The 12,138-nt window shown below is 39.8% G+C and overlaps 1 pseudogene; it reads left to right on the top strand.

The window, feature by feature from the left end:
• The first annotated feature begins 5,470 nt into the window (after positions 1-5,470).
• LOC142427429 (small ribosomal subunit protein RACK1-like) lies at positions 5,471-6,428 on the top strand (annotated as a pseudogene).
• Positions 6,429-12,138: the final 5,710 nt, after the last annotated feature.

A 12,138-nucleotide genomic window follows, 5' to 3' on the forward strand; every position in this document is an offset into this window, starting at 1 on the left:
AATTTTTGAATCATGGAGGGTTTATGAGGGAGGGGAGAGTGGGAAGGGTAGGGGGAAATGAGGAGCTGATATTGGGTCTCAAGGGGAAAGCAAATGTTTTGAGAATGATGATGGCAACAAATGTACAGATGTGCTTGACACAATGGATATATGTATGGATTATGATAAGAGTTGTATGAGCCCCCAATAAAATGATTAAAACAATAACAACAACAACTAGGAAACACTGCAGAATTTCTCTTTTTCCTTTTAGCTTCTCATTAGCCATTGGAGAACTTCTGGTATGAACTAACAAAGTAGCAACTCAAGGCCCTGGATTTATGACATCCTCTTGAAGAATTCTAGGTGACTAAAAGGTGACACATTACCTCATGAAAGAGATGATTAATTGAGGGAATTATGAAAATTTCTGTAGTGTTTCTGTTACACACCTACATTTCAGTCACTGTATGGTTGCACTCTTGAGTATTTTGTAGCTTCATGGAGACAGGCCATGGTATTGAAAAGAGAAACAGCAAAGTGAAAGATAGGTAACAATAGAATACAGATATCATCAAAAGTTTTCCACTCTGAGACACAAAGCTACAGTAATGCAATTATTATAGACCGCTCCCTTCAAAAAGTACCTGGATACTCACATGAATACACACTAAGGTTACATACTGAAAAAAAAAAGCAGGGAATGAAAGTATCACAATAGCATGCCCTTCTGTTTTCTGATTGAGAAACTGTAGTTAGATTCCAGTTTTCTTAGAAGTTGACTGAACTTAAATGCATAGTACTGTTAAACTGTGCAAGGATCCTAGGACTTATACACCAGGCTTTGAGATGGTCCACTCCAAGATTTTTTCACATTTGCAGACATGGAAGGCAATTAGTTGAACATGATGTGGGACTCTCAGTTGTGGGACTGAACTCTATGACTTGTCATACATTTGTTCCCACATTTTTTCAGGACAGAAAGGTCCCTGGAGAAGGATATCATGCTTAGTAAGGGAGAGAGAGGCAAAGAAGAGAAAGGCCTTTGACAAAATGGATTCGCACAGGGGCTGTAACAATGGGTTCACACATGGGAACATTTGTGAGGATGGTGCAGGATAGGGCAGTGTTCCTTCTGTTATATAAAAGGTTTTATGAGCTAGAATGGACATGATGACACCTAACAACAACATAGAAAAGGCTGTACTCTGATGCTAACAGTTCACAGCATAGCCAACTGAATATATCATACAGTGACACGAGCTGCCATGGTCACTCTACAATTCTGCTGTGACAGTGTAATGTAGATATAGATCCAATAAGTCTTTCAAGAATTTCGTACACAGCAATGCATCAGGTGACATATTTTAAAGTCTCCACAAGTCTAAATTCCATTCCTTTACGATGAAAAAAAATCCCAAATGTAGTGCTGTCAATTCTAACTCATTTTGACCATGTAACAATGAGTGAAACTGCTCATTAGTGTTTCCAAGAATGAAGATCTGCATGGGTGCAAACAGCCTCATCATCCTCCTTTGATGTGGCTGGTATGCTTGAACCACAGAGGGTATGGTCAGCAACCAATCAATTAAACCAATGAATCAATAGGGTCTCTTCCACACAACAGTTCATGATAAAACATTGCACTTATTCAGCCACTACAAATTTGAAGCAATTTCCAAAAAAGATTTTGCCACACTAGCTTTTAGTCCTCTTGTCTCTTTTAAGCAGATGTTGCTTCCAATTGAAACAGGTGAAGAAAGTCACCAACATTAATCACAATTTCAGTATTGCTCAAATGGTAACTTGTTGAACTGGGTCAGCATGCAGGCCCATGTGTCTACAATTAAATTCCTGGCAACTACATTTCTGTTCATATGCCTATAGTTGGTTATTCTGTCAGTCATAAATTACGATTACAGAGATGATCTAGAGGTCTTCTGTGTAGTACAAAGAGGAAACAAAGAAAACAGCCTATTCAATTCAGACAACTAGAACTCATTTCCCTGGAAAATCCATGAATCTCAGATAATACTGCTTACCTCAGGCCCATTTATCTGGCTCTTGCATTATTAGGTTGATTGAGGTAATATTAACACCCAGGCAAAACAGACACAGCATTGAACACATCAAAACAAAACAAGACCAATCTGTTCTGAGAGGGCACACCATTCCAGAACCAATGGAGTTCTACCCTGGACACATGAGGTGACTATGAGTTGAAAATGACTCCACAGCAATGAACAAGAACAAAACCACAATGTTAAATGGTTATCAATTGTATGAGAAATGCAACAGAGATGGAGCTTAAGCAGTAACACATGCATATTTATATTAGGGAGCTTGTGTACGGATTAACACAACGATCATTCACTTTAAGACACACTAGACCATGAACCCTGGCTTGATTAAAAAAAATTCTAACAACATAGAAGGGTTCTGTGATGCGTTTAAAAATGCACATTTAAAAAAAGAGAACCTGATGCAAAGGGCTTAAGTGGAGAGCAAATGCTTCAAAAATGATTAGGGCAAAGAATGTACAGATGTGCTTTATACAGTTGCTGTATGTATATGTATGGATTGTGATAAGAGTTGTATGAGCCCCTAATAAAATGTTTAAAAGAAAGATTATAGTAAACAACAACAACAACAACAAAAACACATTTAGGTTTCAGTTGCTCAGACTTCCATTCTCAACATAAGGGCAAAATAAAGCTCCATTGTCACTCACCAAATGAAAAGCTCATTAGCAATTAGTTTACATGAAAATTCCCACACTGGAAAAATAAATGGATCATGAAGAAGCACTAGCAACAAAGTAAACCAAAAAGGGAATAGTTACAAGAAATGCAAATGAGGACTTTCAAGTTTATGATCAATATGTGAAGAGCCCAAAGCCACCATTCCAGTCCCAAAGGAAAATGCTGACCATATTGAATTCAGAGTACTGAGATCACAGTGCATGGTTTTGTTCTGTTGTACATTAAAAAAATAATCAGTCACTGAGCCAATTCTGGCATATAGCATCCCATATACACTGTAGAACAGCCCCTGTTTGTTTCTGAAACAGCAGCTCCTTAAGGGAGTAGGAAGCCTCATCTTTCTACTGCAGAGCAGTTAGGGGTTTGGATTTCTGAACCTGTGGTTAGCAACCAAATGCATAACACACTACATCACCATGGGTGCATAGTATTGCTATGAATTGGAGAAAACTAGATGGCAGCTAACAACAAGAAAGGCTTTCTTTTCAATGACTCTAGTTAATTGGTCTACTTAGCACCCAGAATAAACAACTGTCCTAAAAATGAGGGGAGGCACACATAGGTATTCTCTCACCTGATTTCTACTGTGTTATCATGCTGTGTATCTGCCTATAGGATCCTTTTGTCTAGTGGTGGTTTTCATCTTGTGCCATTAGTCGTCTAATTAATTGAATTCATTGAAAACAGTGATTTGAAGGATGTGATGGAATTAACTAAGGGAATAGCCAAAAAGAGTTTGTTCCAGGAGGGGACAATATCTGACCACAGGGGATCAGGAAAGAGTATATTTCATGTTTTAAGGATAGTCAAATCTCAGGATGATCAGATAAATATTAATAAGGATGAATGGTGTCAGAAAGGTATGATTGAGACTTCAATGAAGAAATGAATACAAAAAGACTGAAGTCAATAAAAAGGTAGCATGTTCCAAAGCAACTGTCCTCCACAAACTGATTAGTTTCCAAAACTGTCACACACAAAAATTTCTTGCACTTCACAAGAGTCCACAAAAATGTGGATTTAATTGCATTTAGCCTAAATAACAATAAATGGTAAAGAATAAGGCCTGGATTGGTCCACACATAACTCCCTGCCATCACGTCTAGTACAACTCACGGCATAGCTATCAGAGTAGAGCTTCCTATAGGAGTCCCAAGCCAGTGTATCTTTACTGGAGCAGGCAGACTCATCTTCTCCTGCACATTTGCAGCTCAATGTGTAACCCACTGGACAAAAGGGCTCCTTTGTTCATATATTATACACATTACCCAATCAAGTATCAATACAGGAACACATGAAAGGCCAACAGAGAAAGATAAGCAACCCTAGAAAAGGCCTACCAATTTGTAAGGGAAGCTAATTCATGACACATCAGGCTCTGACAGCAAGTACTCACACTTTAAGGTGTGGGTCCCTAAATGGAAGTTCCTGAGTAGTACCAACTCACCAACAGCTGAGTGCTCAGTTACCAAACAAAAGATTGGAGGATGAAGACAACACAGAAGTACCTTAGAAGAACGATATGGCAACCAACTCCAACTATACCTTACAGTGTATAGTTTTACTCTGGAACCACATACAGTCACCATATGGAATTAAGTGGTAGGCAAAATGACTGATATTTATCAAATTATTATCTAATTTGGAGAGTCTATTCCTATGCAAAAATAAACTCCAAATAGATTAACATAATTATGATCATGTAAAACTATACTATTTTGGAATTTAAAAAATAATGACAGCAGGACAGAGAAAAACTAAGATGAAAACATAAGAGGATAGACTGAAAAATTCATCTGTATTAACATTCAAAACAATTTACCAGAAGGCAACAAAAAAGAGTAAGATATGCAATGGATGCATGTATATGATTGTGATAAGAGTCGTACAAGCCCCAAATAAGACAATTTAAAAATAAAAAAGAAGATACAAATATCCTGAGGCAATTTTACAAAGTTTATAAATCTGCTGTAAGTTGTCAGAGAAAAATAAACTAAGTGTGCAAAAATATGAGAAGTCTTCTCGGTAGTAGTTTTAAGAGATTTGAAGTACAAAATCAAACTAAGAAATCACTGTACACGTGGATCACAAGCCCTCAAAGTACTTCATCAGATAAGCAAATGGAATAACTATACATGCACATTTTGGGCAGGAAAATATATTAAATACTTCGGCTCTTTTAGTAAATTTTAACTTGGATATGATGTTCAACTCAACAATTTCCTCTCACCAGAAAGTGCTTTCCAGAGAGCAACAGAAGTTCAGAAAGGGAATGACGAGAATAAGGGCAGTAACATTCACAAGAGTAAAATTACATTTGAACCACTTGAATCCTTAAAGCGCTACAATAGGTAGGTATAGCCTGGGCCAATCACACATTGGAAACTTGTGTATGAGTCAACACTGATAGACCAAAGACAAAACAACCAACATGTGAAAAACTCAAAAGCATTCTGAAGAAAATAAATCAATGAGAACCCAGACACAGTTTATCATGGAATATACAGAAAGCTCAAAAGAGGCAAAACTAAACTACACAGTTTATGGATTAAGACATGGGTGTCACAGTTATGAATATTTCTTGGACATAAAATAGTCTCACGGGATAGCTAGATTACTTGTCTTAATATCATCCAAGCTTTTTTTTCCACGCTGAACAGCAGCAGGAGCTGGTGTCGGAGCTATCCGGTGCCATCCATGTCACTGCTGCGACCCCCGCACCCGCTGCCACCCTGACTGAGCAAATGACCCTTCGTGGCACCCTCAAGGGCCACAACGGCTGGGTAACGCAGATTGCTACCACGCCACAGTTCCCCGCCATGATTCTGTCTGCTTCGCGAGATAAGACCATCATCATGTAGAAGCTCACGAGGGATGAGAGCAACTATGGCATTCCCCAACGTGCTCTGCGTGGTCATCTCTTCTGATGGCCAGTTTGCGCTCTCAGGCTCCTGGGATGGAACACTACGTCTCTGGGATCTTACAACGGGCACCACCACACGCCGCCATGTTGGCCATACCAAGGACGTGCTGAGTGCGGCCCTCTCCTCTGACAACCGGCAGATTGTCTCAGGCTCCCGAGATAAGACCATCAAGCTGTGGAATACTCGGCGTTTGCAAGTGCACCGTATAGGACGAGAGCCACTCTGAATGGGTGTCCCGTGTGCGCTTTTCGCCCAACAGCAGCAACCCCATCATCGTCTCCTGTGGCTGGGACAAGTTGGTCAAGGTGTGGAACTTGGCTAATTGCAAACTGAAAACGAACCACATCGGCCACACAGGCTACCTGAACACTGTGACAGTCTCTCCGGATGGATCCCTCTGTGCTTCTGGAGGCAAGGATGGCCAGGCCATGCTGTGGGATCTCAATGAAGGCAAGCACCTTTATACCCTCGATGGAGGAGACATTATCAATGCCCTGTGCTTCAGTCCCAACCGCTACTGGCTCTGTGCTGCCACTGACCCCAGCATCAAGATCTGGGACTTGGAGGGCAAGATCATTGTTGATGAGCTGAAGCAAGAAGTGATCAGCACCAGCAGCAAGGCCAAACCACCCCAGTGCACCTCTCTGACCTGGTCTGCTGATGGCCAGACTCTGTTTGCAGGTTACACAGATAACCTCGTGCGAGTATGGCAGGTGACCATCGGCACCCGGTAGAAATGTGTGGCACAGCTTTTTTGAAATTCAAAGACTGGCTTTCTGAATATATATATATATATATATATATATATATATGTCAATCATCCAAAAGTGTAATATTCTACATTCTACTTTGGAGAGTCATGTCTGGGATCTTATCAGCTGTGAGTGGCCATCTGAGATAAATTATTGGTCTTTACTCAACTGGCATTAAAGTGAAAGATAGAAGTCAAAGATTCAATGAAGAATCTAGTCTACATTATCGAGTCTGGTTTTATCTACCCTGAAACCAGAACTAGATGGGATTGTGCAGGTTACCATGACAGATCATTCTAATTAAGTTCTGGACAGAATGGGAGTAAAATGTCCAATAGTATCTCAAATTCCTGAAAAAGAAAAACAAGTAAACAAACCAACAAACAATGAGTTGAGACACTTTTTAAAAAAATCATTTAAGACACTCTTTAAACCTTGAACCCAAACTAGCCTCTGCAGTCACCTTTTAGCTAAATAATGGATTGGCTCATAAGAGAGTACTTTAAGAGTGCCTGTGAGTACTTTCCTCCACTAAAAAAGTTAATTCTATGAGACCAAAGGACAATTATTTTTAAGTAGAGGTGAGGATGAAAGGGAGCAGGGAAACTAGATTAACTAAAAGAGAACAATAAGAACAGAAATGCTGAGAATGTTTTACAAATGATGAAGAATGTAGCCAATGTCACTGAACAATTTGTGTAGAAAATGTTGAGTGACAAAACACACTGCTGTCTAAATTATGACTGAAAAACCAAAATAAATAGTCAAATGGTAAAAACAAACAAGCAAACAAAAACCTCAGAATGTGTGGTAGTTATAGAATCTGTTATCAATTTGAGAAGATTAATGGTGAAGGGGTGGAGCCTAGCCCATCAATCAGGTCAATGAGGCCTCTGTGTGGGCATGGCCTTCTCCTGATTCTGGGAGCCCTGGTATTCCTCCTTTAAGGTGGAAACACTCTCTCACTGCTCACTCCCTGGGAGACATTGCAGCTGAGAAGACTCATGGAACTAAGCTAGTGCCCTGAGCTGGAGAATCACGTGGAGACCCCTTGTCAGCACTGAGATGCTTACAGTGCCACGGGATCGACAAGACTTCCTACCCATTGGCCTATGATCTTTCTGCATTCGGTGTCATTCCATGTGTTTTGTGAGTCTGAAGAAGACTTTATAAATTGGAATTGGGCAATATGGACTAATGTCAGACATATGGACTTGATCTGGACTGGGGCTGGGACTGTTTTCTCAATATTCAATTGCTTTTGTATATAAACCTTTCTTATACACATGAATGTCTATGAATTTGTTTCTCTAGTCCACCAGCACTAACACAGATTGAAACATATTATAAGAGCAATAATAATAATAATAATGTACTGCAATAAAAACTTCTCAAAGGCATATAATCATAATCTCCAAGCAGGTAAGAAATGTGATCACAGTAGAACACTGGAAGGACAAAAAAACCCTAATGGTTTCTATGTATTAGCAGGGATTTCATTTCCTATAAATGAAGAATGGATAGTTTATGGACCTCTTGTTTATCACATAGTTGACAATAAAAGTGCTAAAAATAGTATACTATAAAAGAAATAATATAACACCTGAAAACTCCCAATTTTCATAAAACTTTATTTCAGAGGGTTTTTATAGCTAAATTTTGATTAACTCATCTTGGAATTTACATTTTTATTCACTAGATTATCCCTGATGGAAACTGTGGTGAGCTGCTAACTGCAAGGTCAGTAATTCTACCTTGTCCTTCAGGGTCACTATAAGCTGGAATCCACTGGTGGAGTGGGTGTCTCTGGGCATTTAAAGCTGGGTTTGCTAATCTATGGAGCTGGAACTGAGCACCTTTGGGTTGAGGCTCAGAGCAAAGTGGCAAATGTGTTGTGCCTTTATCAGTCCCAAAGAACGCTGTTGCATGCCCAGATGACACAAACATGCAGGCATGTTACACAGGAGATTCACATGTCTGCTCACTTGTGCATCCCTGTTGCAGGAAGAGGAGATGTTCTACCTCCACGAAGAGCGCTAACCTTGGACACACACGGGCAATTTTCACCCTAGCTCTCAACAGCTGCTGAGTAGGAATCAACTAGACGACAGTGAGTTGATTTCCAGCCTTCATGCTCAGCCCAACCTCATACATCCTTAATTTTTCCATTTAATATGATAGTTTCTACACAGCCCGCAACCTGAGTGAAAAATACAAGGAGCTTACTGGTAGCCAATCCTTTATGCCACGAATGCACAAAAGGCCTTCAAAAAGGTCATGACCCTTCCATGGTAAAGGTTATGGAATTTATCCATGAACTGTTTGAATTCACTGCATATCTGTTCCTAATATTTTATGCTAAACAGAATAATGTAATAAATCTTTGGGATGCCTTTTGATCTTCCATGAAAACTCAGAGTATTAAGCATTTTACATATAGCATCTCACTTCAAGATCTATTAAAGTTGATATTAATTTCATTCTCAAGTTACTGTAGAGTCCATTTAGGTTACAGTATATCTGTACAATTCACATAGAAACTTGTGAGAGCTGGAAATTAACAGAAGGACTTTATTTTTCTGAGTCTTGAAACTTGACAGATTCAAGTGTGTAGTTTCTCATGTTAGTTAAAAAACTCAGCCTTGGAACTGATCACAACGATTTACATGTAACCTCCTCCCAGGGGGACAGACAACACTAAAGTGGGTGAAGGGAGACACTGGTAAGTGTAACACATGAAAAAATAATGATAATGTACAAATCATTAATGGTTCATGAGGGGAGGAGGGTAAAAAATGAAGAGCTGATACCAAGGCCTCAAGTAGAAAAAAATGTTTTGAAAACAATAATGTCATCATATGTACAAATGTTCTTGACACAATGAATGTATGTATGAATTGTGGTAAGAGCTGTACAAGCCCTCAATAAAATTATTTTGAAAAGAAAGAAAAAGCAACCACAGTACTGACTTTTCAAAGTGTGTGTACAAGCAAGCATGTGTGCCTTGTTTAGTTTTTTATGTCCCTGAGCATTACAAATGGTTAACATGGATAGGTGTTCATGGAAAGATTGGACGTTTGTTTCTACTCAGTCTCCAGGGAAGAAAGACTGGGTGATGCACTTTGAGAAACCTGTCACTGAAACCCCTCTGCAACATCCCGGTGCAATGACACACATGGAGCCTCCAGGAGTTGGTGTGGATTTGATGGCATCTGCTTGGTTTGCTTCATTTCGAGAGATAGAGAATTCTGGCTTCATTTGCTACCTTCAAGCTGGCACTTCAAGGCAACCAGCAGCTCTGTAAGAGGAAACGAGACTGTCTACTCCGGTATAGATTTTGAATCTCAGACACCTATAGTGGAACACTGTGAGTCAGAATTGACTTTGTGGCAGTGAGTTAGTTTTGGGGCTCAGAAACAATGAAGGGTTCTACAAACAGCTTGCACTGCACTGTTCAACTGAGGATTGACGGGTTAAACAGTCTGCATTACTGTGGAAGAAGACAGGACTGGAGATCTGCTTCCACAAATGTGACACTCTGGAAACACTATGGAACTTTTCTGCTTTATAACACATGAATTTTCCACAAGATGGAATTAGCTCCAAGGTACCAAACCAAAGGGAAAATTAAACATGATAGCATATTCAAGTCTATGTATGCACATTGGCATTATGTTGAAAATATAATTAAATAACTAAAACAATACTCATTAAGAATCACCATGTCTATAATAAGAAACATGTAAGCCTGGTGAGAACTTGGCATATCTAAATTAGTCAGTGAAGAAGTCCTACTGATCCAGTGGTTAAATGATTAGCAGCTACATGAAATGAAAGCAGTTTTGGCCCATGAGATGGCAATCTGGTCACAGTGAATAAAATAAGCTTCTTATCAAGACCACTTGGCTAAAAGGCTACAACATTCAAGCATTACCATGCAGTGGGGCACAGAGAAAATGGTAGCTTATTTTAAATACGATCATATCTACTGTATATGAGTTATATGTCTGGATCTTGCCTTCTATTAGGAATAGTTATGACACAATTTTTTAAAATGAGGAGCTATTAGTAGGACACAGTTCTTGCACAGTAAATTCAAACAAATTGAAGGTGAAACAGTTAACATATGAAACCAATCAAAAGGATAAAAAGTATTTACCTACTTTGAATTTGGTTCCAAGAAACTGTTATATCCGGGCCTCGAGACCAATGAGGGCCACATCGAAAAGCATCAAATGAAAAGCTTTACTGGAGGCAGCTGCCAAGAAACAGGCAACAGCTAGCTCTCAATACATCTGGGCCCCAAGCACCACTCGGATTCTGGTTTATAAAGCAACACACCCTGAGTGGGTGGGAACACTTTCGGCTCCAATCACAGCTGTACACACTGACTAGGGGGATGGACCAGCTAGGGAACTTCCTGCTGGTATCCAATATGGGCATGGGCAGCAGCCCACCAAAATTTTGAATCTGGTGGGTCTGGGGACCAATGCAGAAATAGCAAGCTTAAGCAATAAAAAAATAGAGAGGAGAGTGTCAGCAAGTTAGCAAATGAGACTTAATGTCCTTCAGTCAAAGTATGCAGCTGTTAGGATGTGGATGTATGGCCCACCACTGATGATTTCAAACTCAGTCTTGTGAGGAGAAGGGGTTGGGGGAATTGAGGACCAACTCAATTAAGCATAAGTTGGAAAATATAGAAGCTAAATTTAGCAAATTAACAAAAAAGTGCTGACCTTGAGAGCATATACTATGAAAATATACCAATTCTGACTCATAGTGACCCTATAGGACAGAGAAGTACTACCCTGTGGATTTTCAAAACCAAGACACTGAAGCCTATTATTTCTCCAGATTAATACAAAAAAGGACCTAAACTAAATAATTTCTGGATTCTGCAAATCAAAAGATGTAAAAGGAAAGCAAAATTCCCTGTTGATAAAATGAGTGGACACTAAATCTGGGCCAGCATTGCTCTAAGAGTCAAAAGGGATGTTAAAGGGGGTGGTGGAAAGCATTGATAGAGATGAGCCATTCACACAACTAATCTCTGAGTGGAGGTTTATTAGGGGAAACATCCCCATGTGGGGCTCTTCACACTCCAAGTGGAAAGGTATAGCATCACAGAGACCAATCTCAGGAGCTGTAGTAGAGAGTAAAGTCTTAGCACTCCAGTGAGGAAAGGGATATATATGGCTGTGCAGCTTAAGCCTCCACTGAATTATTTCTGATCCTTAAGCAAGCATATAGATTAAATTTTCCCAGGAGCAGAGGAACTTGGAAAGTTGATACCTTTCACCAATCTCCAGCCAGTCCAGGGGGTCCTAGAGTCAGGAGCCATGGCTTATCAGTTGAGCCCTGACTGCCTGGGTCAGATGGCCCTGGAGCAATCTTGTAAAATCCTCTATCTGGCAACGAAGGTGGCTCAGTTATGGTCCTGTCCCTGCTTTTGTAGTCCCATTTATAACAATACTGTACTGAAGTTCCACCAATCATAAACTTGCGACAGTTTCCTCTGCTGCTGTAATAGTTAGCGTAAGTAAAGCCATTTATACTAAGCAAACATTCTGCCCCAGTCCTAAAATGCAACCACAGGCCTTACAGCATTCTAAAAAAAAAAAAAATAGCCCCTTGTTCTTAAAATCAGCAAAAAACTATCCTGGACCAAGAAATTGTGCAACTGCAAAGTCTGCTTCTGTACCAGCTTGATCAGCTGCGCTG

Source organism: Tenrec ecaudatus, chromosome 15 (assembly GCF_050624435.1).
Source record: "Tenrec ecaudatus isolate mTenEca1 chromosome 15, mTenEca1.hap1, whole genome shotgun sequence".
NCBI classification, from domain to species: domain Eukaryota; kingdom Metazoa; phylum Chordata; class Mammalia; order Afrosoricida; family Tenrecidae; genus Tenrec; species Tenrec ecaudatus.